This window comes from Oryx dammah, unplaced genomic scaffold (assembly GCF_014754425.2).
Source record: "Oryx dammah isolate SB20612 unplaced genomic scaffold, SCBI_Odam_1.1 HiC_scaffold_2, whole genome shotgun sequence".
NCBI lineage: Eukaryota > Metazoa > Chordata > Mammalia > Artiodactyla > Bovidae > Oryx > Oryx dammah.
Genome location: NW_024070186.1, coordinates 198,340,204 through 198,366,024, shown reverse-complemented (window position 1 = coordinate 198,366,024; position 25,821 = coordinate 198,340,204). Strand labels below are relative to the sequence as shown.

At 55.8% G+C, this 25,821-nt stretch overlaps 1 long non-coding RNA gene across 2 annotated transcripts; it reads right to left on the bottom strand.

The window, feature by feature from the left end:
* Positions 1–15,250: 15,250 nt before the first annotated feature.
* Positions 15,251–20,958, bottom strand: LOC120859336. Of its 2 annotated transcripts, XR_005720057.1 has the most exons (4): positions 20,860–20,958; positions 20,103–20,318; positions 18,168–18,298; positions 15,251–16,551 (listed from the first exon to the last, which is right to left on the bottom strand). It is a non-coding gene; the product is annotated as an uncharacterized LOC120859336 (long non-coding RNA). The 2 variants fall into 2 exon arrangements; XR_005720056.1 differs by lacking the exon at positions 15,251–16,551 and having other exon boundaries at positions 18,032–18,298.
* Between the last annotated feature and the right edge of the window lie 4,863 nt (positions 20,959–25,821).

Here is a 25,821-nt window from a genome sequence, read left to right as displayed (position 1 = left end):
TTCAGTCACTCTGGAGGAGTCTGAAGTGTCCCTAAAAACTAGAACTAGAGCTACCACGTGACCCAGCAAGTCCCCTCCTGGGCTCGTGTCAGGAGAAAGACTGGAAAGGACACACCCACCCCAGTGTTCACAGCAGCCTCATTCACAATCGCCAAAACACGGAAGCCACCTCAGTGTCCACAGTCACTACAGGTGAGAGGATTAAGATGCGATATGTATGCACGTGTTCCTCAGCCACAGAACAGGATGAAATGACGCGTCTGCAGCAACGCAGAGGACCGAGAGACCGCCACACCAAGCGAGCAGGTCACAACGGGAAAGACAAATGGAAGGCAGGCTTACATGTAGGACCTGAAAAACACCACGAATGAGCTTATTCACAGAACAGCAGCAGACACACAGACATAGCAAGCAAGCAGGGTCACCAGGGGCGGGTGAGGCAGGGGAGGGACAGACCAGGGTTCAGAGCAGCACCCACACGACCAGGTAAAGGCAGGGTAACAGCGAGCACTGACTGCGCAGCACAGAGCTAGGGTCAGTACTTTATAATAAAGCATAGTGCAGAGAGTCTGGAGCTGTACACCTGAAACCAACACAGTGTTATAAATCAACTACCCTTAGAATGAAACAGAGCTCCATCACCACCAAGCCAGAGCCGTCTAGACGTTTCTGTTCTATTCTAGAAGTTTTTACTGTTGCATTTTACAGTTACTGGTTCTAAGTGGTGATCGACTTTGCTGTTTTGTGAAAGGCATAAAGCCTATGCCTAGATTCTTCTTTTTTCTTTTTTTTTTTTCGCATGTGGATATCCAGCTGTTCCAGCTGCATCTGTTGAGAAAACCATTTCCACCATTAAACTGCCTTCACTCCTTTGTCAAAGGTCAGCTGACTGTACTCGTCTGGGGCTATTCTGGGCTCTTGTTCTGTTCCACTGGTCTATTTGTCTAGTGTTGCTAATGCCATACTGTCACGATTACTGGAGCTTTGCAGTGAGTCTTGAAGGCAGGCAGCGCTGAGGGCCGGAACAGCTGTCTCCCTGGACACGCCGGGGACGCTCAGAGCTCGGCCCACACCCTTCAGTGCAAGGCCCGCACCACCACCCACACGGCGGGGCATCCGGCTCCAAAGGACCATTTTATTTTTACCACATTTATTTATTTGGCTGTGCTGGGCTTCCCAGGTGGCGCTCGTGGTAAAGAACCCATCGGCCAGTGCAGAAGACAGACAAGATGCGGTTTTGATCCCTGGGTCGGCAAGATCCCTGGGAGAAGGGAAAGGCAGCCCTTTCCCTGCCTTTCTTCCTGCCTGAAGAATCCCACAGACAGAGGAGCCTGGCGGGCTACAGTCCCCGGGGTCACGAAGGGTCGGACAGGACTGCAGCGACATGGCATGTGGAGCTGGGATCTAGCTCCCTGACCAGGGGTTGAACCCGGGCCCCCTGCATTGTGAGCTCAGAGTCTCAGACACTGGATCACCAGGGGGGTCTCCAGAAGCCCACTCTGTTTACAGGTGAGGCTGGAGTCTGTGTGGTAAGCCCAGACCACCTGCTGTTTAGAAAAACTTTAAAGACAATAACAAAATCTGAACACCCTTAATTGCACCCTGAAGGGTGCAGCAGTGGAGAAGTGAAAAGTAATTTTTATTTAAAAATATTAACCGAGCAATTAGGGTAGGAACTGTGATTTCTTGCCCAAGGAGAGACAGTGAAAGGGAGGAGAAAATACAGAAGTTACCTAAAAGGTGCTCTGCTGCTAAGCCCGTCTCAGGACCTCTGTTTGCAAGGATACCTTCTTGCCTGGCATTCAGTCAGACTTGATCGTATTGTCAATAATCAAATTGTCAGGAAGAGATTAGAATTGCTTAATCAAGTAAGGACAAAGGCTAGGAGATGAACTGTCCATCTGTCAATAGGAATAGAAGCAAGGATTAAAAATTAGTGGGTGGCTTAAACTGATATTTTTAGAATCCCACTCGAAAGGGATAAGGATTCTAAAAACAGGAAAATGGTAAATGCTTTGTAAGTCAGTAAAGGCTCACAGCCAGTCTCATGTCCTTTGTAAAGAAACTGTTACGAATGACTTGGGAGGATTTAGCTGTGAAATTGCTTGAGAAGCGGAATTTGATCTGAGACAGGCAGCCTAGATTTACGGGAGGAAACACGCCCACAGTTGTGATGGAGATTTTAGAAGATATTGTATTCACAGCAGACAACGAGGCTGCTTTGTGCGGCCTGCCTCTGTGAAGAATCTGGTAATGCTGTTTAAAGATTTATTCTGAAGGTAAGAAGTGGGGAAAGACATGAGAAGCAACATTGTGTCTCCAGAACCCAGCATCTTCATGCGGACGCTCACGCCTGCCTCACTGGCAGCAAGGCCGAGACGACTCACTCATTGTCACTCATTGTCCTCGCCGCGCACGGAGCCTCGTCTGGGGCAGGGCCTTGCTCGTGGATTAGTATGTGCACAGGCTGACAGATGACCCTGTGTCACCAACACCTGTTTAAGCAGAAGTCTATGCAGTGAGGAAGGACTCCTACGTGTTGCCAAAGCCAGCCTCCTTCCCTCCCTTTTTACTTTGTATCTCTCCACCACTGGCTGTGCTGGGTCTCCGTTGCTGGCGCGGGCTCTCTCCAGCAGCGGTGAGCAGGGCCTCCTCGCTGGTTGCAGCACTCCAGCTTCTCATCGCGGAGTCCCGGCTCTCAGGTGCATGGGCTTACTGCTCCGTGGCATGTGGGATCTTCCCGGATCAGAGGTCGAACTCGTGTCTCTGAGCCACCAGGGAGGCCCCCTTCCCCTTCCTTCTCACTGGAAAGAGCAAGCGCTTCTTTCTGTGAAGGGAGCCAGCTTCAGAGTCCCTGGTGAGGCCTTTCCCTGAGGACGAGATGGCTGGTGAATGCCCCCTGGGCAGACAGAGGCGCTGATGGGCAATGGGAAGCATGATCAAAGGTGCAAAGAGAAAAAGAAAAAACGGACCAATTGGACTTCACAAAAATTAACATTTTGTGCACCAAAAGACAGTATCAGCAAATAAGGCAACTCAGAGAACGGGAGAAAATGTTTGCAAACCATGTCTCTGATAAAGGATTAATATCTGGGATATAGAGAGAACTAAAACTCAACAAGAAAAAAAACAAACGACCTGGTTCTAAAATGGGCAGAGGACCTGAATAGACATTTCTCCAAAGAGAATAGCTGAGGGGCCCAAAAGTGCATGAAAAGACGCTCGGATCACTGACCATTAGGGCAACGCAAACAGAAACTACAGGGGGCTGCCACCTCGGCCCAGCAGAGCGGCCACTGCGCACAGGGGAAAAGAACGGGGCTTCCCTCGGGGCCCAGCGGCTAGGACTCAGGGCCTTCATACTGGCTCCTGGGTTTGAGCCTTGGTCGGGAATTAAGATCCTGCAAGCTGCAGATTAAAAAAAAAGATCCCATCTACTGCAACGAAGAACAAAGATCCCGAGTGCCGCCACTAAGACCTTGTACCGCCAAATAAGTAAATAAACACTTGTGCGTGCTGTGGGCTAAGTCGCTTCACTCGTGTCCGTTTTTCTGAAACTGTAAAAATAAACTAATAAAATTTGAAGTAAAAGTTTAAAAACAGGTCAGTTGAAATATGTCACACGCTATGCAATCCACCTGTTTAAAGTGTGTAATTGAAAATGTGTAATTCAATGATTTTTAGTATATTCGCAAGGTTGTACAACTGTCACCACTAACTCCAGAACTTCCTATTATTTCAAAAAGAAACTCCCTCCCACGGAGGATGGACCACATCCTCCAGCCCTGGGCAACCACGGATCTGGCTCCCAACTCTGCAGATTCAGGTAACTGGAGTCACACAGCGCAGTCACACAGCCTTTCGGCTTCTCTGATGAGGCGTCATAATTTCAAAGTTCTCCCATGCAGCTCCTGCCGGTACTTTCCTTCTTCCGCACGTTGCCGTTTGGTTCTGGACACCATCTTTTACCCAGCTCGGCTCAACTTTCACCTCCCTGGGTACTTTTCAGAGTTAAAAGCTCCAAAATCCGGGGGTCCCATGCAGGACTACGTTGCTGTTTCAGAAGCCGACACTGGCGGGCTGCTGACGACCTGCCCTCTCAATAAACCACAGGGACTTGAACGCCTTACTCCCTTAGACACACATCCCTAGTTTCTTTTACTGAGGATGCTTTTCCATTTGACTTGCTCCCGGATGACGCCAGGGAACCCCTGGACGTCACGCCTGCCTCACTCCTGCCACCGTGTGGTCAGAGGCAAGCATGACACCCATTTGGACAGGACCAGACCCGAGAAGCCAAGTCGGGTCAGGCTGTCTGTCCTGCGCTAAGCGCAGGTCTTTGCCTCTTCGCCCGAGTGTGGCCGACCCCCTGTCGCTGAGGATATCTCAAGGCCCAGAGCTGGGCTTTCTACGCACTTGGTCACATGCAGACCAGGCTGGTCATCGGAGACACCACCTGCGGTTTACAGTCGGGGCTGCCAGCGCCCCATCTCGGCCTGTAGAATAAGAATCTCCGGGGTTGCGACTGTGTTTTAAGAATCCCAGGGTAAGAACCGTCGCACTGACCGGGAACCCCGGCTCACATCTGTTGTGCCTGCTCCTGCCCGCCCAACACGTGTGAAGACACTAGGGTGCGAGTGGACGAGTGAGCGCCGAATACAATAAAGGCCTTTATCAAGCTGTTCTTTAAATTGGCATGAAATACACAGAACGAAATCAACATTTTAAGGAGAGCAATTCCGGGCATTTAGCACATTCACGATGGTGCGCACCCACCACTGTGACCTGGGGGCTCCAAAACACTTCCGTCACCCCAAAAGGAGACCCCCGCCATTCCAGGCGCTCCCCACTGCACGCCCGCGTCCCACCCCGCAGCCCGGCACCCAGCACTCCTCTTCCTTCTGCCCCTGGGATTCGCCTGTTCTGGACGTTTCTCAGAGATGGACTCACACACCGTGTCCCTCCGCCGGGCTTCTCTCACCGAGCGCCATGTTCCCGAGGTTCGCAGGCCCCGCAGCTGCGCCAGCGCTTCGCCCCTTTCGGTGGCGGAGCCGTGTTCCGCGGCGCGGATGGGCCTCATGAGTCGACTCGTCCCTCGGTGGCCGGGGCCGCTTTGCACGCAGACTCTACTTCACAGTCGGCTGATGGGGGGCTTGCCGCCCGCTCTGCACTGTGGACTGGGGGGCGCACCCGAGGGGCCCCTCCTCGCGACACTGTGCCTTCGAGACCGGGTGGGGCTGCCTCGTCGTCCGTACAGGGTCCCCCGTTCCGGCCCTCTGCAGCCCTGGCCGGGTCGTGAGGCGCGGCTCCGGCCGCGCCCTTCTTGGCTGTCCTCTCACCCCTGTGGGGGCATGATGGGTGGGTGCCCCAGGCCGTGCGATCCCAGACTCGCAGGGAGCAGGTGCAGGCCCGCGCAGATGTGAACTCTCCTTGTAGTTGCAGAAGTCGTGGCCGAGGTCGTGAGGAGCCCTCGAAGCACGACCTTCACCTCCAGCTCCCTCCTGCCGCCTGCCGGCGTGGGGCCCTTTGCTGAGGTGACCCCGCGAGGGCCATGTCACCAGCCTGGAACCCCCACAGCCCTGCGGGCAGGGGGCCTTGACTCTGCCCGCTGTCCTCAACCCCACACAGCTGGCCAGCTGGGCAGGAGGCCCCAGAGCCAACAGCAAGCCGGTCAGATCCACAGGTGCCCCGGGCGAGGGGCAGAGGCAGTCCAGGTGTCCGTGCTGGGGTCGCCCGTGGGTGAGCCAGTCGGGTGGGGTAGGAACAAGACGGAGGGACCAGATGCTTGGGGGTCCCCGAGTGCTCAGGGAGGCACGGTGTTCCCGCGGGCCTGCGGCCCCTTCAGCCTGCTGCGGCGCTGCCTGACCGTGGCTGTCGTCGGGCCCCCTGACCTTCAGAGGCCAGCCAGCGCTGCTGCTGCTTCTGGACCGGCTCCTCGGAGACCCTCCTTTTTCCTGACACTCTATGTTTCCGTCTGTAGTTTCTTTCTTTAGAATCACCTTCCCCAAATTAAGTCACCCAAATTCCCGAGTAAGCTGAAAAGCCATTTTTCTTGCAAATCTTATATGAAGATAATTCAATATAAGGCATAAACTAGTAAACTAAAGACCACAGATCGCAGCAGCCGCACAGTAACAATCAGGCCACTGCAGGGGACAGATGGGCAGCATTTTAGGGAAAAGAAAGCGAAGCAGGATCGAGAGGCAAGTTATATTCGGTGCATAAATAACTAAAGAGAAATAGTGAAGACTTCTATAACTTTAATGTATCTGGGGAGACATTATTCAATTGCAGTAAAATAAGACGTGGTAAGTCTAGCTGAGGTTTTGCAGCATCAGGATTACATGAGTTTCCTGAGAAGACGGGAGGGTGAGAATTGTTTTATAGGATATTTAAGATTCTGGACGTGAAAGTGAAAGTGTGAGTCGCTTCAGCCACATGGACTGCAGCCCGCCAGGCTCCTCTGTCCACGGGCTTCTCCAGGCGAGAACACTGGAGTGGGTTGCCATTTCCTCCTCCAGGGGATCTTCCCGACCCAGGGACTGAACCCAGATCTCTGCACTGCAGGTGGATTCCTCAGTATCTGAGCCTCCAGAGATACACACAGACTTTCTCTTTGAGTGCCACCGACTTCAGCTGGGCAAATATCCTAGCTCTGAGAGGCGGTCAATAGTCTTTAAACCTCCTTCCAAACTCTCATCAAACACAGAATTTAGCAATAAAAATGGCACGAACTGTGCCACAGCAACTTCGATGAATCTCCAGAGAATTAAACTGAGTGAAAGAAGAGCCAATCACCAAAGGCTATACTTGAGTCCATTCACAGAACATTCCTGGAGTGGAAATTACGGAGATGGGGAACAGATGAGCGGCTGCCAGGCAGGAGGGATGGTGGGAGGGAGGTGGGCGTCGTGTAAGAGGGGGCCCCGTGGGGCTGATTGTGGTGGTGATACGGGGGCCTGCACATGGGGCGAAACCCAGGGGTCTAAACCTGCACACGCCAGGAACGCGTGAGGGGACACAACCGGGGAAGCGGTGTCCACGTCCACAGTGCCTCGACGCCAAAAATCTCAGTCCACCCTCCTGGGCACCTATGTGGCTCAGCTGTCCCAGGTAAGTTGGGGGTGGGACTACCCCAGACTCGGCTCCTAGTGCACGCGGCGGGGTTCCCTGGGACCACAGGCGCTCCTCACGGCGGGGGGCGCGCCGAGTGCAGCATCCCGGGGCTCTAACTTCAATTTGTAAACCGGTCTGTTTGCCTGTGCTGGGTCTCGGTTGCGGCACGCGGGATCAGCTGCTCCACGCGGAGCTGCTGCAGTGAGCGCACGGCTCTCGCGGACCCCACGGTTGTGGCGAGTCAGCTTAGTTGCTCCGTGGCACCTGGGATCAGTTCCCCCCGCAGGGATCCAACCCGTATCTCCTGCATTGCAAAGCTTATTCTGAACCCCGGGACCACCGGGGAAGCCCCTGCATATTCTGTTAATCTCCCCATTTCCCAGTTAACATCACGGTATGAATACTGCTCCGTGACCAAGCTAGGAAGGAGGTACGTAATTCATGGTGTGATGCGTGTGGCTGCACCCGGCCACCCCTGCCGCTTGGCCGTCTGGGTTTTTGCCCCTCGATTTCAGAACCAAGCACTCCTGGGGGCATCACCAGAGTGAGTCCTGCTCAGACACTTTCTTTTCTAAGAAGTACAGGGTTGAGAAGGAAAATTGCCCAAAGCATCTGCTTGCTTCCCAAGCACAGGACTGAACTTGCCATGAGTAAGCTGGACCCCTCCTCCCGCTGGGCTCCGTCTTGTGAGGTGAAGCTGGGGGTCTGCAGGGGAGGAAGGCCTTGCGTCTGAACTGCACCTGCTTTGGAAAGGTGCTTCTTCACCGTCTCGGCACGCGTGTCTCACCCAACGCCTGAGAGTCTGCCCAAGACTCGGTGCTGCTTCCAACTGTCAGGAGAGGCCGTGGACCCTGTGGTGGGCCACACCAGCCACACCCTCCCTCCTGGACCCCAAGGACGCAGACAAAGCACGTCATGGCTGAGGGGGTACTATTTTTACCCCACGAATATGCTACTTTGGGTAAAATGTGGGAGAAGAGGCCTTCAGTTCCGTCTGGGAAGGCACAGGATAAATCTCACTTTACAAAAGGGTTAGAGCAAGCCTCCCGTGTCTCCCCTTCTGTGCGAGTGTTTGCCAGAGCTGTTCTGGTCCTGGGGGGCCTGGGCTGGCCTTCTGAGCCCTCGCCCGTCCACGGGAGGGACGGCCTGCTGGCTGGCTGTTCTCTGTGAGCCAGGAAGAACACCAAACATTCTGCTTCCAAACCAGAGGCGAGAAGAGAAGTCAGCGGGTAGAGCGCACACAACCCGAGTTTTCCCGTCTGGCTGCACCCCATTCTGCTGCCTATGGGGGCGAGACCCTGAGACGCCAACCCTGCCAGTCTCTGCGGAGGTCCACGTCTCTGCCTGCATGTCAGCTTCAGCACACAGACTGGTGAACTTTATTTCTGTCCAGCTAAAACATGGTTTCTTTAAGTACAGAAACTATATGCATATAAGATAGGAGCCTTTGCCTGTAAAACCGTTCTGGGTACCAGAGGGAATAAAACATACTGGTAGTTCTAGGTGTTCAACAAAATCACCAGGACTCCCACAGGCTCTGACATTCAGCAGAGACAGCGGCTGCCCACCCTGCCTGCCCGCTCTGAGCTTTCCGGCAGCGATGCAGGGGGTGAGCCTTCTGGGAAGGACGGATTCTTCCATGACCATCAGAAGTGCATCTCCCCTGAGGTCAGCCTTAGTTCCAGACAAAGTTGGGAAGGCTGCCTCCAGTGGTCCCGCCCCTTGGGCACCAGTAACTGAACAGCCAGCTGCTAGAATTCTCGATCTTCCTCCTGAAAGCTGCCCCTTCCCATTCTTAATCGTCTTAGTCAACGACAGCCCATTACCCCACCTGCTCTGGCCAATACCCTGGAGACATCGATGCCTCGATTTCCCACCAACCTCCAATTCTATCCATCAGCATGTCCTGCTGACAATATCCCAGACCCACTGGCCACTCTCCATCTCTGTCACCATGGTAACGCCCTAGCCCAGGCCACCATCCTCTCCCCCAAGCCGTCTAACTGGACCTCCTGCTGTACTTAGTAAGCCATAAAGGAGAGCATGTCACTTGCCTATTTAAAACTTTCCAGTGATTTTACATCAGTCCAGGTCTAAGCAAACAGACTCAACTTCAGGTGTGAATAACCAAGGGATTTAAGGTAGGGAGTTGACTGCACAGAGGTGAGGCAACCGAGAGGCAATGCAGCTACCACCACCGGAATCCAAGGCCGCTTCTACACCAGAGGGACGAGGCCGGGGCGGGGGGCGCTGCGGTCAGTGCAAACTCCCTGCTGTGGCCACATCAGCCTGGGGGCATGGAGCAGTGCGCGGCGCGCTGGTGCTCGGTAAATGCTGGTCTACGGGATGGAAGGATGAGGGAGGGAGTCGGCCTTCCCACTGGGCACCCCTTCCAGACTTCCGCATCCATTCCGGAGGCGCCGGCGGCACTGGCCCTTCCCTGGGCAGTGGCCGCCCCTGCCGGGACCCCTGCCGGGGCAAACGCAGCCTCCACGTCAGAGACTGGCCTCCCTCAGGTCCTGCCTCTGCCCCTGCCCACACTGCTTCCGCATCCGTCAGTAGGGGGACCCCAACACGGACAGCTGCCTGGTAGGGTGGGTGAGGGTCCCCAACAGGCCCAGTCTCGGGGCCGTGCAGCATCAGGGGTTGGGGGGAGCCTCCCCAGAGGACGCCGCAGCCCGCGATGCTCTGGGGACAGCTCTAGAGCGGGCGGCGTGTTTCCGAGCCTGGCCATGGGGTGGCGCTGCTCGCTAGCCGTTGGCCGGGGCAGCTCCAGTCCGCCTGGACGCAGGCCCTCCTCTGCCAAGGGCAGCTCTGCCTCTCACACTTAAGAGTGCACGCTGTCGTGGGCTGACCACAGACGGGGACTTCTTCCAGGCGCTGGACAGGAGGTCCTCCGGCAGTGTTTGCTGATGTGGATTTTGGAAACTCGGGGAAGGGTGAGACGAGGACTTCCTGGACCAGGTTCCAGACAGCTCCCTGCGGAGGACGGGTGGCACACGGGCCCTGCCACCTGGACGGCCAGTGCCCCACACCTCTTACCAGCCCTGCAGACACAGGGTCGGAGCACCCTGACTCTGGAGCTTAGGGGTTCAGCCTGGGTACCCACTCTTTATGTTAACTACATTCTGGGATGAAATCTGATTGTGGAACTGTTGACACACGTATAGTAACTAGCCCTTCTATTAAACATTCAGTCACTGCCTCTCCCGAGCTTCAAGGCCCTCACGCCCACCAGCCTCCACGAGCCCCAGCAGCGTGACTGGTTGGCACTGGGGTAGAGAGCCAGCCTGAGAAGGCTGGTCCAGAACCCCACCTGAGGGTCAGCGCAGGGGCAGCCCTGAAGCTGGCCCTCCAATGGCTCGGTGGACCCAGAGGTCCCATCCCCAGAGGGAACTGTCTCCCTGCCTGCCACCCCACCCCACCCACTGCAGGCTGTCCCTCATGCTTGTCTCCAAACTGTGGCCCAGCTTGCTCTGAGGCTGCCCCTCCTGGGCTGGTGTGCGTGTGTCTCGGGCTTAGCTGCTCTGCAACGTGGGGCACCCTTAGCTCTCTGACCAGGGACTGAACCTGCAGCGCGTCCCCTGCACTGGAAGGCGGGTTCCTAACCACTGGGCCGCCAGGGAAACCCTGGGATCCCTTTCCTAAAATGCTGAGTTCCATGTGATGAGAAACATGGTTCTAATCCTCAAGCCACCAGGAAGCTGTCCAATGGCCAACTATCAGAGGAGCTGCTCTCAGATCCCTGGTGGGAAACAGGGAAGCCCTCGTATCTTGCAAAGAGCAGACACTTAAATGGCTACAATTCCTGCACACTGAGACTCCTTTCACGAGGCAGCACTATATGGCAGCCAGCTCGCTTGTCTGACAAGTCCGATCTGTGGCCAGTTCGGAAGGAGCTAGGAACCCCGAACTTTCTTATACAAACCTCAGCAGCAAAGGCTGCCCGCTGGCCTAAGTCAGACACCTGGCTGCCCACGGGCAGGAGGCTTCGGCAGCTCCAGGTTCCCCGGTCTGGGGTGAGCTTCCTGAGGGTGAAAAATGCTTGCGGGCAAAACGGCCTGCAAGCCCAGCTCCAGCAGGAACGGGTGGTAAGATGAGCACAGAAATCCTTGGGATGTGGAGGATTACGGTCCCCATAAATATTTATGGAGCAACAGCAGCTTCTCAGGCGGCGTGCACAGGGCATCTGCCACCAAGGCCGAAACACAGTCTGGATATTTCCACGCGTCGACTCAAATAACGTGCTGCTTTTTTACAAAGTGAAATCGTAGTTTTAAAGTGAAGTTTTGGTCAAGGGGCTTACTTCCTTCTAAATTCCTCATCTACTGAAACTGCCTGCCTCCAAGTTCTCAGAAGCAGCTCCCTGCCCCCCGGATTCTGACCCCTTGCTGTCTCCTGCCAGGAGACCACCCCAGTGTCCCCCGATCCTGTCCTGGGGAGGGTGTGGGGTGTCTGCCCCGGCTCCTCCTCGGCCTGCAGCCCCGGGCGGGCAGGCATCTGGCCGGTGGTTTGCCCGCTTGCCCGAGTCCCTGTGAGGAGCCCGGCCCGCCTCCTGTTGTTTTGGGTTGTTGTCTCCACAGCGCTCCCGTACACATGGCACGTGGAAGCAATTACAGCAGAGCTGCAGAGCGGCCAGGCTCCCCGCCCGGAGCGGGCCCACGCTCTCCGGAGCGTCTGTGCTGTTCCTTTTCAAGGCTGGATTTCAACGTCAGCCGACAAACCAGAAGCGCTTCTGTGCAGAGATGAAGCGGGTCTGCAGCTGCTACGGGGAGAGGCTGCGTTTGCCACCTCCCGTCCGGAAACTGCCATGGGCCGCGGGCGTGTCGGAACTGCCGTCAAGGCCAAGAGTGGGATACCTCGGGGCACGAAGGTCGTGAGGGCATGTGCTTTGGCCTGTCCGCCCACGTGTCAGCGGACGAGACGCCGTGTGGCATGCAGACTCCACAGGCACTCACAGCAGCTGACATGCCGCGGCCGCCACGTCCGCGGCCGCCATCAGGACACGTGCGCAGGCGTGGCTGCTAGGCAGGCTCTGGGCCCGGAAGGTAACAAGTTCTGGTCTCCTTTGCCCCCAAATGATGTGTGCGCGTGATCAGTCACGTCTGATTCTTTGTGACCCCATGGACTACAACCTGCCAGGCTCCTCTGTCCATGGGATTCTCCAGGCAAGAACACTGGAGTGGGCAGCCATTCTCTTCTTCAAGGGGTCTTCCCGACCCAGGGATGGAACCTGAGTCTCCTGCACTGGCAGGCGGGTTCCTTACCACTGAGCCAGCAGGCGGGTCCCCCAGAATCATGCCAAGCACAACAGGGATCCCCAGTTTTCTTTCTCGGCCCTGATGAGAAAAGAACCAAACTCCCTAAGTGTGAGTTTGTGGAGCGAGGCGGGGGACAGTTTACATCATCGCTTATCAAAGTCAAATGGCCTCCGTTTACTGATAGTCGACTTGATAAGCTCCTGCATATGGTTAATTAATATGTGAACATTTAACTGGTCACACTTGAGCAGGAAGGAGCCAGAGTCTACCCAACCTAAAGCGGGCAGCGATTCACTCTCTGAGTATGAAGGCATATTCTTCACCGTCACGGGGGTGGAGGGGCCATGAGCTTGACTATGTGAATTATGGCAGCGAAGAGCAGATGCCCGGAAAACGCTGCCAAGTTCAGACCTTAGCGACGCGTGTCAACGCTTTATGACTGCAGAATGCAGGGCGAGACCAGATGAAACTTCAGTGGCGATTTAGGCTGAAGGACGACACACCCGCTTCAGTATTCAGGACCAGGCAAGTAACTTGCTCTGAACTTCCAAATAACAGTGGACTTTACTTCCAAACTGAAGTAAATGGCGTCGGGCGAGCCAGAGGCTGAGGGGTGGTTAGTCGTCACACCCAGAGCAGGCACTCTGCTGTTCCTGCTTCTCACCCCAGCCTTCGTGGCCAGGACGGCTGCACAAACGGTCCGGGGACAACACATGCGTGTTTCACTCCCAACTTGGCAGCCATTGGGTCATGTGAGAGAGACAGAGAGACATCCTGGCTGGGCAAGTCAGAGGACCACAAGCCTCCTTCTAAGTCTGCTGCGAAAAAAAGACAGAAGGTGCTTATAGGCAGGGAGCAAGGTGCTTCTCTGGGCGGTGTGATGAGCTCGGGGTTTATATCTACAGGCTCAAAAGTAGCCAGGGCTGTCATGACTCCCGAGGCAGCGTCGGGCTCAGCCGGGCTGCGTGGGAGCCCAGGGTCCCTCCCTCTGGCCTGTGCTCACTGGAAGAGATGGCCTGCAGCATCAGTTAGAGGACAGCGTGGAAGCAGAGGCACTCAGCTGTGCACTTCGCTTTCAGGAGATAAGGTAGTCTCTGGGGCGCAAGGCACCAAGGCAGGAAAGAGCTGGGTGGGATGAACTGGGAGACTGGGACTCTGGTATACACACTACTGACAGAATCTCCGATGCAGGAGACACAGGAGATAAGGATTTGATCCCTGGGTCGGGAAGATTCCCACGGAGGAGGGCTTAACAACCCACTCCAGTATTCCCACGCACAGAGGATCCTAGCGGGCTACAGTCCGTAGGGTCGCCCGGAGCTGGAAACGACTGAAGCAGCTGAACACGGTACACGTCAGCCAGGCAACTAACGCGGGCCACTGCAGAGCAGAGGGAGCTCCAGTCAGCGCTCCGTGACGCCCTGCGTGGGAAAACGATCGAGAAAGCGTGGGCTCACGCACATGCACAACTGACCCACCTGGCTGGACACCTGAACCAACACAACCTTCAACTTGACTCCAATAAAAACTATTTAAAAAAATGTGCCCAGAGATTTCACTATCACTCGAGTACTTGGACGAGCATTTGGGCATTTGGGTATCCATAGCGTTAGTGGACCCAGGGTTCAAGGGTTGCACGTAACAAGAAAAACCCAAACCCTTGAATGAGGATGTTTCCCGCTTCTTTCTCCAGTGAGAACCGAGCTCCGCGGCAGGCCCCCTGCAGCAGCCTTCCTGCGTCTCCTCCACCGCGGCGACCACCCTCAGCTCACCTGTCCCGCCATCAACTCTAAGTGTCTTATGTTCCTCTAAACCAATGTTTTTAGCTTAAATTGAGACTAGATATCACTGTGACAGGGGCAGCAGAGGATGAGACAGTTCGACAGAGTCACCGACTCAGTGGACATGAATCTGAGCAAACTCTGGGGGACAGCAAAGGACAGGGAAGCCTGGCGTGCTGCAGTCCGTGGGGTCGAGGCCCAGACACGACAGCGACTGAACAGCAGCAGACCGCGACTGTAGACTATCCTTCAGGCTTCGAGGCATTCTCCGTTTCTAACACATTTGCATTAACACAGTTAATCCGAAGCTTCATCCTGTTGACAGAGCCAGGACCCAGAATTGCGTGCGCTGAGATGAGGCGTCTGTGCTACCTGTGCCCGCCACCCAGAATTTGCTTCATCTCGTGTTTGAGCCTGATGACCCCTTTTATCGCTTTATGTCGTGCAGTCGATGCCGTCTGTTGAGGTTCACTCCTGTTTCCTTTTTAAAGAAACCCCACTGGCGTATCTTGCATGTCGCTCTTCCTCCTGGATTTTCCTTATTTCCTCGGTAGCTCTTTCAGCCAGGCTATGTGTGAACATATCTTTTTGTCATTATTTCACCTACGATGGCTCAGGAGGAGTGCACAGTCCTGCACTGAGGGCCACGTTCTCCCAGCGTTTTGAAGATGTTGTTCCGTTGGACCTTGGACTCCACCCAGCAGTAGAGAAGCCTGCATTTACACCACGATCTGCAGGGAACCTGGTTTCCCCTGCTCATCCCTCGTAAGATCAACCCTCTGCCTCTGGTAACCGTGATTTCGCAGCAGAGATTGGGATATGGACTTCTTTTTAAGTATCCTGCTTGGGACTTAAGTCTTGCAAACCCACTAAGGTATTTCCTTCAACGCTTCCTCGAAATCCACAGGCACGCCCTCTGTTCCCCTTCCCACCCTCTGCTGGGAGGCCTGTCGGGTGGGTGGGGGTCACCTAGGTGGCCTCATTCTTCCGTCTTTTCATGCAATCCTCTCACCAGCCTCCTGGTCCCTCTGCTCTCCTCCCGCCTGCCCAGGCTTCATCTGGGTTCCATGCACAGAAATCTCTGGAACTTCATTTTTACTCCCAGTACCCGCTGTTCCTTTATTGCTCTCAGAACACCTCACTCATCACAGACGTGCAGGAAACACTTGGTGATCTGACTGAGTTTTCAGAAACATCAGGAACAAATACCCAGAATTCTGAAAGGAAAAAAAAGTTTCCCCCGGGAACCTCATAAAACAAACAGAGTCACGTTTACAGACTCTCTCTTAGACGTCCTGTGTTCTCCTGGCGGGAGCCCCACCTCGTTCAGGCCTGGCCTCATTTATTTTGGTCCCACACACACGAGCTTATTTTGATAAGTGCAGTAATGCTCCCACACTCTGACAGGTGAGTCATCAGCCCGCTCCCTGGTGGTCACCAGCGTCCATCACCTCCTGCGAGAAGGTGGGCCTCGCTGCCCACGGGCCCGGGTCTGTTCTCCGCGGTCAATTCTCCAGCAGATGAGCCTCTCAGGACGGTTCCCTCCAGAGAGAAAAAGCTTCACAAGCAGAGTGTGAACACCCTTCCTAAACTGCGCGCTCCTCTCTAGCAGGACGGCAGGCTGTCCTGGGCTTTGCAGGTGTGCGGGGTGGGACCCCGGCTTTTAGCTTCCGCACGGGCCGGCAGGCCCCTCCTGCGCAGCTTTGTCTGCGGCCAGAGGGGGGCTTTTGTCCAGCTGTGGGAGTGCGCCCAGAGCGGGGAGAAGCTGCTCTGCACAGCGCTCCCAGGAAGCCCCCGCTTCAGTGGGTGTGGATTTCCGTGAGTCTGGACACCTCTCACGTCCAGATGGTCTAATTAGGCAACACGCTGGTTTTCAAAGCGCTGAGAGCCTCAGCTCTGAGCCTCCCAGCCCTTCGTCCTGAAGGTTCCAGTCGGAACAGAGGGCGGCCAGTGGAGGGCAGGTCAAGGACTGAGAACCAAGCCTCAGGGTCTAGACAGAAGTCTATTTGTCCCTGGGCTTCCTCCTCCGAAGGAAATGACCCCAGAGTGTTCCTGGGATGATGCTGAGGGTGGGGAGGTCGGGGGAGGGGAGTTTGAATCCTTGCTGGCCGGATGCCAGAGCGAAGCCCGAACACCTGGGCACCAGATGTGCCTTGGGCTTGAGGCCCACTGTTGCCCGGCGGCTGCACTCACCACCCAGAGCCGAGCTGCTGGGCCGGGACACCGAGGACAGGCGCCCGAAGGCAGCGCCTCCCTGCTGTCCCCCTTGTCTCCCACCTCCAGGCTGCGGCTCCTGGCTCGCCTGCTGACGACGGCGGACTTCAGCCCGGACGCCCAACACCAGAGCTCGGTCCTCGTTTCGCTGATTTGCCTCCTGCTTCTGCGAAGTTTCACTGGTGGGAGATGCACGGCTGAGTCTACGAGGATGGCGGTCCACGCCGCGGGCACGTGAGGCGAGACGCCACCGGCGGGCCACGCTGCCCTAGCCCACGACCGCTTCTGGACAGTCAGGAGGGCCGGGGTAGTGTCTACTGCGCCAGAGTTCCCAGGCCAGGGTGGCACAGAAGGTGCGGGCCACCGCGGATCCGCTCTGGCTCGGCGAGCGGCTGGCTTCGTGTGAGCGGGGCAGGTTCTGCCTTCCCTCCTGGCAGGGTCCGTGCCTGCCTGTCCCCCTCCTGGGGTAACAGGTTTGGAGGAAAGGCAGGTTGAGTTCGTGCCTGCTCTTCCGCCTTCGCTGGCGCTGGGCATGTCCCTGAATCTCTGTGAGGATGACAGACGGCAACCCAGGCTTTCCAGGACCCAGAGCATTGGGGAAGCAGGGTCCAGCACACTCCCTCGCCTGTCCTGACCTCTGGGGTCCCCGGGGCCTGTCCCCTTGCAGGGGTTTTCTCTCTGGTTGAAGTGTTGGAAGATTTTAACATACTTCAATTTAAAATGAGCAAGCTTAGGGTGGAAAATGGATGTGGCTGACAGTAATATCCATACTCTACCGGAAAACATCGCAGGGGCCTGGCGTCCCCCCGGGACACGTGTGTCAGGAGAATGGAGGCACATGCTCGGCCCACAGGAATCCCCCTACCCCTTCCCCAAAGGAGCTCCGCAGGCGAGCAGCCTGCCAAGGCAGGCAGCTACTGTTCCCATCATCCCCCCACACGTCACGTCTACGGTCCCGACCTGGGACGGGGAGGAGGAAATTCACTATGTCAAAGCCAGAGAGCAGAAAACACGGAGAATGACCACCTGACCCAGCAGCTCCACTCCCAGCTCTGCACCCAAAGCACTGAAAACGAGGCCCCAAAGTCACAGACATCCACACACGTTCACAGCAGCTGTGTACAAGACAAAGGTGGAAAGAAACGTCCACAACAGGTGGCAAACGGGCGAGCTGCACCCACGCTGGGTGGGGACTCGGCCGGAAGAAGGAGCGCCGCGCCGACACGTCCACAGCCACGAACCCCAAAAACACGGCGCTCCGTGAAAGAAGCCAGGACACAAGGCCCCGTGGTGAGCGACTCTGTTACGTGAAACACCCAGAACAGGCAAATCCAGAGGCAGAGAGATCAGTGGCCGCCAGGGGCTGGGAGGAGCGGAGTCGAGAGCGACCACTAACGGGCCCAGGGTTCCTTGGGGACGAGGAAGGCGGGTGCAGGATGCTGTGATGGTATCAACCATGTTCGCTGTAAGATGGTGAATTTCACATTACGTAAATTCCGCCTTGAGAAAGCCACTGCAGGGACTTCCCTGGTGGGCAGCGGTTCAGACTCCAAACTTCCAATGCAGGGTGCCTGAGTTTGATCCCTGGTCGGGGAACTAAGATCCCACAGGCCAAGTACCAAGGCCAAAAACAAAAAGCAAAGGAACCGCTTCATAGAATCACGCATCCACCCCAGAGACAGAGCAATTCCCCCACTACGTGAAAGAGAGAACCTGTGTCTCTCTGTGAGAATCACCTCAGACAGAACAGAGCAGAACTTCGCCTGCACCGCCTCCCCAGACGAAGACGACCCACCTGGCAAGCTACCTTGACCATAAACTTCCTCCTGGTCTTAACCAGCGACATCTCTCTCTCCGAACTGCTCTTTTTCTGATTTGGCTTGTTTCACATTTGAAGTAACTTGGGATCAGCTCTAATATTTTTTGCTTTAGAAAAGTAGTAAAAATTAATTAATCTACAACTGTACTGATAGCAAAAGTTAATAGAAATTTTAATAAAAATACCACCCCAATAAGCTTCCCTATTGTTCTAATAAATGAAATAGTAGTTTAGAACTGTAGATAAAAAAATTAATAAAACAGCGGAGACTCGGGACCACGAAGCTCAAGGAATGCAATGCAGCCTCTGCTCAGCCCCTCCAGCCGGAGCGCTGAGGGCGCCCTCTGCGTGCAGCTCTCGTTTCGTGCTGCGTATTGGAAATGTTCCCCAACGTTGAACGAATGTGCCTTGTTTGGCAGCTTATTTTGAATTACTCAGAGACGTTTACCCAATACCAAAGAGGCTTGGTGGCAACTTTAGCAGCCGAGTGTCCAGACTGTGGTGATATATTCACAGAGAAAGTAGGCAGGGAGAGTTCTTTAGGAAAACCCAGACTCTCAGCCACGAGAATCGAGAAAGCTGGGCTCTAAATGCCTGGGAGGCCAAGTCTCCGGGTGGTTTCCTAGGGGGAAGGAAAGGGTGTTTGTCTGACCGCTTTTTCTTTCCAGCACTGTGACCGGAACTTAAGGGTGGGGGAAACCACTGACCCCAGGGAAACAAAAACAGGTCTCGTTTTCCGGGACAGGGGCCTCTGGGTGCAAAATCAAACGGGAATGTTTCACTCAGGTAGAATGTTTTAAAAGGTGAGGGAGGAGTGGAAATGAAAGTTGTAGGGAAGAGGAAAACCTTTGTTAGTTGGTTTTAATGGAGACAGCTTTTCCTTGCTAAATGCCAGCACCCAAACCTAAGTGAATTTAAATGTTTAAACAGAGGGGTGTTCGCTGTGCTGAGCACACAGAGAGAAGGAGGCAGTTTGACCTCAAGGCCCACGAAGGGGCAGAGGGCAGAAACCGAGGCCTCCCAGGGGAGCATCCACACCTGCAGGGCTGCCTCCGGCCCACCCAGCGCCCAGCGCCCCCCAGGAAGGTGAGTGGGGCTGACCTCTGTGGCGGAGGTAGTGCTGAAATGGGGTCCCTGGGCCCCTCCTGGGGGGGCCAGAGAACCAGAGGGTCTCCTTTAGAAATAAGCACATTCGGAGGAACAGAGAAAGCCGTAAAGAAGCCTCCACGGGCTTCCGTGCCTGCAAAAGCTCTGAGACCCCAAGCCCGGGGCCCAGCCCTCCTGGAGAAAGCCTGAGAAATCCTTTTAAAATTATGGAAAATTTCAACTATGAATGAAAGTGGAGAAACCTAATAGCATGAAGCCCCATGTGCCCACCACAAGTGCATTCCTCTCTCCTCTCTACCCTTTTTTCTCTATCGCAGGGAAAATATACATAGCACAAAATTTACCATTTAGTATTTTTCCAGGGTGCAGTTCAGGAGCATTAAGTATATTCATGCTGTTATGCAGCCATCCCTACCATCATCTCCAGAACTTTCTCATCTTCCCAAACTGAGACTGTCCCCATTTAACACTGAGCCCCCTCCCCCAGCCCCTGGCCCCCACCCCCTACTTCCTGTCTGCATGACCCTGACTTCCTGTCTGCATGACCCTGACCCCTCTGGGGGCCTCACAGAAGTGGGGTCACACAGCGTCTGTCCTTCTGTGTCTGGCTGATCTCTCTGAACAGCACGTCCTCAAGCGTCATCAACCCCTCCACTGTTTTTTAGGCTCAAGAAATTCTGAATCCCAGAGAAATACAATCCTCAGTTCAAGCTGCAACTGCCTTTCCTTTCCTTCAGAACAATGAAGACACTCTCCCCAACTCTCCCCCGGTATAAATTCACTTGGTCCTCACGGCCAGCTCACCTTGCAGTGGAGCCAGGCACGTGGGGCTCGGGGAGGCCCAGAGGCTCCTCCAGCGTCGCTCAGACAGCGGCGGCTGGACGCTGAGGGCTCCTGTGCGGGCTCTGTCCCAGGGCCCTTTCTGCCTCCCACGGAAGCACGGTTTCACTTCTGCAGAATCCGCCATTAGGCCACCCGGTCTAGGACTTTCCCACACGGAGGAGAGCGGGCTCCTGGGGCCTGCAAGATGACCACAGGGGCACACAAACAGGCAGTCTTTAATAACCATCACTTATCTCAACAGTCACTTATCTCTGTACGAGAGAAAGCAGCGGGCACGTTGAACTTGGGATTTCACAGAGTTGGTCGAGGATGAGGCTGAATTAAAAAGCAATTCTGGGGAACTCCCCCGCGGTCTAGCTGTTAGGAGTCACCACTTCTACTGTGAGGGACCCGGGCTGAATGGCTGGTGAGGGGACTAGATTCTACATGTTGCAACCAAGAGTTCATATGCCACGACTAAAAATCCCACATGCTGCAACTAAGACCTGGGGCAGTCAAATAAAAATATTTTTTAAAAAAGCAATTCTGGGGTATTCCCTGGTGGTCCGACGGTTAGGACCTGGGTTCAATTCCTGGTTGGGGAACTGAGATCCTGCAAGCTTCAAGGTGCAGCAAAAAAAACTTAATTTTTTTAAAAAGCAATTCTGCTTGAAGTATATTTAAAGACAAACAGAAAATACACCGTGGTGTTCAATACCACAAGACTTCAATAACTGACATTTGGGAGACACTGAGTCCAGGGGCCTTTCTTCCCTGGAGAGTGAACCAAGACAAGCCCGCGCCCCCCAGGACGGCCCCCCAGGAGCCCCGCGCTGCCCCAGAGCAGCAGCCCCAGACAAAGCCACCCTCCGGGGAGCAACGAGGGGGGGGGGGACACGCCTCACCGCGCCCACCACAGACGAGACGGCACCGCTGTCTGAGCCTCAGGGGCGGAGACAGCCGGAGGCGCCTCCCAGTCTGGGGGTTCACCAGGTCACCCCGCCACAGAAGGACCCTGCCTGCCGCCTGCCCCGGCTCAGCCCCTCTGAGGCCCGCAGCCCACTCTCGGGCCCGGCCTTCCAGCCCTCACCCCGAGACTCCCAGGCGCGCCCTCGCCCTCCGGCCACGAGCTCTGCCCCCCACCCGCAAGCTGGCTCCTGGCGGCCTGGTCCACGAGCAGGGCGGTGGGCCGGGCCGCCGCCTGGAGCGCCGCACGCGCGCCGAGGCCAAGCGCACCCGCAGGCCTTCCGGGGTCTCCAGGCGGCGGCCCCGCCCCTTCCGGTTGGCGCCCCTGGGCTTCCGGTTCCTCCTCCGTGTCTGGTCCGCTGTAGGCGTTGGGTTGCAGTCATCTCCGTCTCAAGGCCTGTCGCTCGTCACCCGTCACACGCAGCCTCCCCGGCCCCACAGGGCCGTTCTCAGTGACTTCGAGGGGAAGCTTCGTAATCGATGTGAAGCGCCCCATAGCTGGGGGGTGGGGGTCAGCTGGACCCTCCGCACCCCCCCAAACTCGGTCAGGCCCGAGCTTTGGTTCGGTGGAGTCTTTGAAAGCAACGCCGGGCTCTTTAGTAATGAAGACGCCTTGAGAGTGGGGGTGCTTCACCCGCTCCACAGGACACACTGGAGACCTGAGCCTGGACCCTGGGCCCATCTGACTGGTCAGAGGAGGAGGGGTGACTGGTTCTGACCCCCTCCCCTGCTTGCCCTCGTCCGTAGGTCCAACAATCAAATCGGTCATGTGTCCTGGAATCAGACTGGCCGAGGTAAAGCACCCAGGCCTTGGCCTCCTTCTGCCCCCCAAGTAGCCTGCAGGGGAGCGTGTGCCAGTCATTCTCGGGGCCAGGAAGCATAATGAGGGCCTGGGGTGAGCCCGAGGAGGGGTGCCTCTACCCCCACCGGCTTCTGGGACCAAGATCCTCTTCCCAAGGTCTCCTAGGCTCTCTCTTGGCCTGCCACCGCTGTGTCCCTGGGATGGAAGGCTTTCTTCTAAGGAGGACAACAGCGAGCCACTGAGAGCAGCCTCTTGTTCCCGCAGGAGCCTGGGGATAAGCACGGTGGCCGTGTGGGAAGGCAGGACCAGAAAGCCCACTGTGACTTGAGTTGTAAACCTGGGCGTCTCTCTGTTGTCTCAGCTGCCATCCGCTAGGACAGGGCTGAGTCCTAGCTGGTGCCTGTGATCCCAGCGGGCATGTGGTTCCTTCTCATGAACCTGCGGCCTCTCTGCCTGGATTTCTCCTCTGGCAGCTTGCAACTCACGATGTCTGCAGCCTTTAACTTTGAGTTAATTCAGGCTGTCAAGTAGTTCTCCGTTTTCTCCTGGTGGGTGGAATAAAACTGACATCTGACTCTCTAGCCAAGTCAGAGACTCATAAACTCTGCCTTTGTTTATGAATTTCTTCAGAGCCATTTAGACATTCCCCGCCCCCCGGCTGCTGCCATGAATCAGAAACTTCTGGGCAGCAACGAGCTCAGACTGCGGTGGGCAGGGGGGGCTGGGCGGAGGCCACCTGAGTCTGTGCTCTCCTGCAGACTTCGCCTCCAGTGCCTGCCTCAGTTTCTCGTGCGCAGAGTAGCTGGATGGGCTCTGCTGAGAATTAATTAACAAATGTCCATTAAACGTTCGTAGGGTGAGTGCTCTGCAGCTGCTAAGTGGTATTAAATAATTACAGCCTCAAATGAGGAGCTATTGTGTTGTCGATCTGATGCATGAAAACGTTGTGCTGTGTCTTTTCACGACGCCTTTATTTAACGAGAGTTGATCTTGGCAATTTGGTTTATTTTCTCAGCCCTTTTAATTTCAGACTCAGGGGTTATTAGCAGATAACTGCTCATTTCTGCTGTAAATCAAGAAAATGCTCATTAAAAACCCAATGCTGTGATTGCTAGGAGTTTGGGCTCATAAAGAATGGGATGATGACAAGATTTGGTGCTAAAAATGGGCTACATTAAAAAAAAATTTTTTTCTTTGTTGTTGTTTAGGGAAAACTAAATGGCCTTTTCTGAAGTGAACAACTTCTTAATTGCTTTGAAATCCAAATCATAGTTGACGAAGCTCCACGGACATTGAGGATCACGTTGACCTCAGGGCTGGGGAGGATGGAGTTACGGATGGCTGTGAGGAGCCTCCCCATGGCCACACTGGGTGCCCAGACTGCTCCGCCGGTGTTAGCATCTCACTGACGGGGTGGAAAGGTGTGGTTTCCACCAGGCTGGAGCCAGCTGGCACCCACAGAAGCAGATAGAAAACAGAGGGGGCCAGAAGTGATCTTAAGACCATGTCTATAACTCACAGACGTGAGGTTGCCAGGGATGGGGGCATTGCCAGGGAAGTATTGGGAGTTTGGGGTTAGCAGATGTGAACTGGTAAAATAGGATGGATTAACAACAGAGTCTACTGTAGAGCACAGGGAACTCTATTCAGTATCTTGTGGTAGACAATAATGGGAAAGAACATACATATATATGTGTAAGTAACTTTGCTGTACGGTAGAAATGAACACAACGTTGTAAATTAACTGTACTTCAACAAAATTTTTAAAAAATATATGTAAACTGAAAGAAAAAAAAAAAAAGAATGCTGATGTTTAAAACAGATGTCTCAGGTGGGGGCAAGTGGCCATGTTGATCCACAGAGAGTTTTCAGGCCTGCCTGACCCCCACATTCCTCATTTATACAGTCCTTCCCAGACTGGTAGAATTTCTTTTTGCAAAATTATCCTTGTCTAATCCATAGAGACGAAAGTGGATTAGTGGTTGCCAGGGGCTGAGGGGGGAGGGGCAGAAGATGGGGAGTGACTGCTAACGGGTGTGGGATTCTTTGGGGGGCGATGGCAGTGTTCTGGAATTAGTGGCGACGGCTGCTCAGCTCCGTGAATGCGCTGGAAACACGGCGCTGTACAGTCGAAAAGGGTGCACTTGGTGGTTCGGCAGTGATATCTCAATAAAGCTGTTTAAGAAGCACCCTCGCCTCTTGCTGCTGGCCCAACTCCAGCTTCTGGACCTCCGGTCCCCAGCTACAGTGGCAGGCTCCCAGGAGGTGACTCTGTTGTCAGCCTTCGCTTCTGCCCAAACACTTGCAGAAGTTGTCCTGTGCAGAGCGCTCTAGGACCACGCTGGGGTCAGAACTCCGAGCTGCACCTGAAGCGTAGAGGGCCTGGACATGTGCTGCAGTGCGACCCTGGCGGGTAAAGTCTCTGTAGGAGGAAAACCAGAGGGCGCCGCGGGCTCCAGGCAGCAGGGTGGAAGGAGACAAGGGGCCTCGTTTTCTTTCTGGACTCTTGGCAACCACTGGACCCTCTGAAAGGAATTGTGGTTACCCTGTCATTAGGTCAGCAGGGAGATGGCAGAGCTGCCTAGAATCAGGCCTCGGGTCCCCCAGCACCGGGGCTGGGGCATGGACAGTGGCAGGCTGGTCAGCAAGTTCCTGCTGGAGGCACCACAGGTGCCTTGGACAGCCCTACCGTGTTCGCTCTTCTTTCTCTTGCCATCCCTTTATTTTAAATGCTTAATGAATAAAAAAAAAAAAAAACTAGTAGTCTAGACAGGCTTAGAACCAGGAACCTCCTTCTCCTAGCCTCGACGTGGGATGCCTCCAGGGGACACATCGGCGTCTTGAGGACAGGCTTGCAGAGAGCCCATTGAAGCCCAGGGAGTGGCATTTGAGGGACAGAAAGTGAAAGCAGGCAGAGTCTGGGTGTAGAAAGTGGGGTCTCCAGGACGACAGTGTTGCCAAGACCACAGTGCTTATCCATGTCCTCCCGCAGCTCCGCTCTGCCTGGGCCCATCTACCTCCTGCTGGCTCCACAACACCCGCTGCAGAGAAAGGTGACCTTCTGATGACCTTGGGCCACAAGCCACCTTCCTCCTGCCTCACTGGTCCAAAAAGGAGCCCTGGGCCAGACAGGGGTCTCCAGAAGAGTGAAGAGAGACCACAGCTGCGGACCCACCGGCAGCGCAGCCCAGCCACCGCCCAGGAGCAGCCCGCAGATTCCAGAGAAAGCTCCCGGGCTCTGGGCGGCACCTCCTGGACGCAGCCCCCCACAAGGCCCAGTGGCTAGGAGCGACCGCTTGCTGTGTGTGGCCTCGGACCGCGGGTCCGAGTTGTGCCTGGAGGTCCCGGTGAGCCGCAGGCACTGCAGGCGCACCCGGAGGAGCCCTTGTACCAGGTCCGCGGGGCCCGGTCTCCTCCCCCGGGGCAGGAGCGGGACCGGAACCGGAGGACGGCAGCCCCGCTCGGCAACACTTCTCCTCTTTGTTTACCAGGCAGGCCGCGCGGCGGGCCTGCGCTCTCCGCAGCCGCGCTCCCTGCCAGCTTCACGTCCAGCGAGGGACAAAGGGGCCTGCGGCGGATTAGCTGCCCGGCGGGCGGGCCCGCGGTGCCCGGGCGGCAGCTGCTCGCCGGCCCTGCCAAGGCGGCCGTCACGTCCCGTCCGCGTTCACTGAGGGCGGAGCGCGGCCCGGGCAGGACGCCTCCTGTGTTTATCTGCAAGGCCGACCCCGTCCCCGCCCCGTCGGGCCGGCCGGGCCAGGCTGGGGCCGCGGGGTCAGCGGCGGACAATGCGCGGGCGCGCGCGCGTCCGCCCGACTCCGGGCCTTTGTTGCAGGAGCCTCGTGCCGATGGGTTAATGGGGCAGAAGCGATCGGTGAAGGGCGACAGAAGTGGGCTTTGAAAGAGGGTGTCAGCGCTGGGCGGCGAGACAAAGGC